General features: G+C 43.6%; 1 long non-coding RNA gene across 3 annotated transcripts in view; it reads right to left on the bottom strand.

Annotated features, from left to right (window-relative positions):
- Positions 1-888: 888 nt before the first annotated feature.
- Positions 889-2,924, bottom strand: part of LOC108542417 (uncharacterized) — a 16,132-nt gene continuing 14,096 nt past the window's right edge. For 2 of the 3 annotated variants that reach the window (XR_001889271.1, XR_001889272.1), the window contains exon 3: positions 889-1,594. This is a non-coding gene — a long non-coding RNA (uncharacterized LOC108542417). The remainder of the gene's footprint in view (positions 1,595-2,924) is intronic. The other variant, XR_001889273.1, reaches the window with a different exon arrangement.

Genomic DNA, 2,924 nt, shown 5'->3' with positions numbered 1-2,924 from the left:
TTCTAGGCTGGGTGCAGTGGCTCACGCCTGTAATCCCAGCACTTTGGGAGGCTGAGGCAGGTGGATCACTTGAGGTCAGGAGTTTGAGACCAGCCTGGCCAAGGTGATGAAACCCTGTCTCTACTAAAAATACAAAAATTTGCTGGGTATGGTGGTGCGCACCTGTAATCCCAGCTACTAGGGAGGCTGAAGCAGGAGAATTGCTTGAACCTGGGAGGAGGCGGAGGTTGCAGTGAGCCGAGATTGCACCACTGCACTCCAGCCTGGGCAGCAAGAGTGAAACTCTGTCCCAAAAACAAAAAACAAACAAGCAAAAATTCTAAATACCTTCAGTTCAAAAAATGGAAATCAACACTAAAATTACAAAAATACATAGAACATAGTGAAAACAAACATGTCTTATAAAAATCTATTGGACAAGCTACAGAGAAACGTTTAATAGTACTTACTCCTTTTCTGATTTAAAAACAAAAGACAAAAAAAGCACATTAACTTAAGAAGGGAAAAGAGAAAGTAGGGTGCAGATTTAATAAACATACTATATATAGTCATTATATATAAACCAAAATAAACTAGTAAAATGTATATTTATTTATTTATTTTTGAGACAGAGTCTAGCTCTGTTGCCCAGGCTGGTGTGCAGTGCCACAATCTCAGCTCACTGCAACCTCCACCTCCCTGGTTCAAGTGATTCTCCTGCCTCAGCCTCCCAAGTAGCTGAGATTAGAGGTGCACATCACCATGCCCAGTTAACATTTGTATTTTTAGTAGAGACGGGGTTTCACCGTGTTAGCCAGGATGTTCTCGATCTCCTGACCTCGTGATCCTCCCGTCTCTGCCTCCCAAAGTGCTGGGATTACAGGCGTGAGCCACCACACCCGGCCCATTTTGATTTTTATTGAACTTATACTAAACTAAGCATTTATCATGTGTTAACTCTGCAATCACTCTGTGAGGTGGGAACTACACACCGTCCCCCACTTCACAAATGAAAATGAGGCACAGAGAGGATAAGTAATCTGCCCAAGAGCACACAGCTGGCAAATGGCAGAGCTAGGCTTCATGCTGGGGCTCCGCGCTCTTAACAAACATGCTGCACTACCTCCAATATAATAATGAACAGCCTCTTCTCTTCTTTCACTGTAATAGTAAAAATAGAATTATAACTATAATTCAGAGCCACAGTTTCCTAAATCGACTAATATTAAAGTCTATATCATAAAAGAATCAAATTGGAAAGAATAACTTTTATATCTATATACTTACAGATTTCCAAGATTTCTTATTTGCACCAATTTTCCGAATCCTCTCTTTACCAGCCTCCTCTGTAGTTGGTAGAGAGACAATGCCGTCATGCAGAAGAATACTGTCACACAGTAGCCAACTGACCAAGGAAATTCTGATATTGGGACTGCAGAGTTTTAGTTTCCCAGCTGAATGAATATGGACGTCTGTCTAATTCAGATGCTTGTTTTTCTTTAGGGTTCAAATCTTGTTGACATTTATTCCAAATTTTCTACTCATTTTTTGGTCCTTCAGAGTGAAAAGTGGTGTCTCTCTCAAAGTTCTTGGCCAGGATAGCTTCACTCTTATCCTAAATAAGCCAATATACAGATTAAACTTCCTGTTTGAAATTTAATACTGAGACATCTATTCCCCTTCTTTTGAAATATAAAGTCATAGCACAAAACTTCAGGAGAAAAGACCCTCAATGGAATGAGTTAGTCACAGCTGGGCACCATGGCCCATGCCTGTAATCCCAGCACTTTGTGGGGCCAAGGCAGGTGGATCGCCTGAGGTCAGGAGTTTGAGACCAATCTGACCAACGTCTCTTACTAAAAATACAAAAATTAGCTGGGTGTGGTGGTGGGTGCCTGTAATCCCAGTTACTTGGGAGGCTGAGATAGGAGAATGGCTTGAAATCAGGAGGCGGAGGTTGCAGTGAGCAGAGATATCACCATTGCACTCCTGCCTGGGTGACAAGAGAGAAACTCCATCTCAAAAAAAAAAAAAAAAAGAAAGAGTCAGTCACATAAGTAAGACAAGGACATACTCAGAAGAGCAAACTAGAACAGCAAGAGGTACTGAAATTACGTTATGGAGAAACTGCTTTGAGAACACAAGAAAATTAGCTTAGAGGGGCAGCTAACCAAAGAGTCCCATTTGATAAGGGTAAACTCATTACAGAAAAGTGTGAGGTAATAAATGTATAAGAAATGATAGAAATTTTAAAAATCAGCGTTTTGAAATGCCTTGCCTTTTGAAATAAGATTCAGGCAAAGACCGGCCGGGCGCGGTGGCTCACGTCTGTAATCCCAGGACTTTGGGAGACCGAGGCGGGCAAATCACGAGGTCAGGAGATCCAGACCATTCTGGTTAACACGGTGAAACCCTGTCTCTACTAAAAATACAAAAAATTATCCAGGCTTGGTGGCGGGCGCCTGTAGTCCCAGCTACTCGGGAGGCTGAGGCGGCAGAATGGTGTGAACCTGAAAGGCGGAGCTTGCAGTGAGCCGAAATCACGCCACTGCGCTTCAGCCTAGGCGACAGAGCGAAATTCTGTCTTAAAAAAAAAAAAAAAGATTCAAAGATCGTCAATGAATGCTAAGCTCATTAAGTGAAAAGCTTAGGCCGGGCGCGGTGGCTCAAGCCTGTAATCCCAGCACTTTGGGAGGCTGAGACGGGCAGATCACAAGGTCAGGAGATCGAGACCATCCTGGCTAACACGGTGAAACCCAGTCTCTACTAAAAAACACAAAAAACTAGCCGGGCAAGGTGGTGGGCGCCTGTAGTCCCAGCTACTAGGGAGGCTGAGGCAGGAGAATGGCATGAACGCGGAAGGCAGAGCTTGCAGTGAGCTGAGATCCGGCCACTGCACTCCAGCCTGGGCGACAGAGCGAGACTCCATCTCAAAAAAAAAAAAA

Source organism: Rhinopithecus bieti, unplaced genomic scaffold (genome assembly GCF_001698545.2).
Source record: "Rhinopithecus bieti isolate Rb0 unplaced genomic scaffold, ASM169854v2 scaffold_20892, whole genome shotgun sequence".
In the NCBI taxonomy this organism is placed as follows: Eukaryota; Metazoa; Chordata; class Mammalia; order Primates; family Cercopithecidae; genus Rhinopithecus; species Rhinopithecus bieti.
Note: the sequence above shows the minus strand (reverse complement) of the source record. Positions and strands in the feature narration are given on the sequence as shown.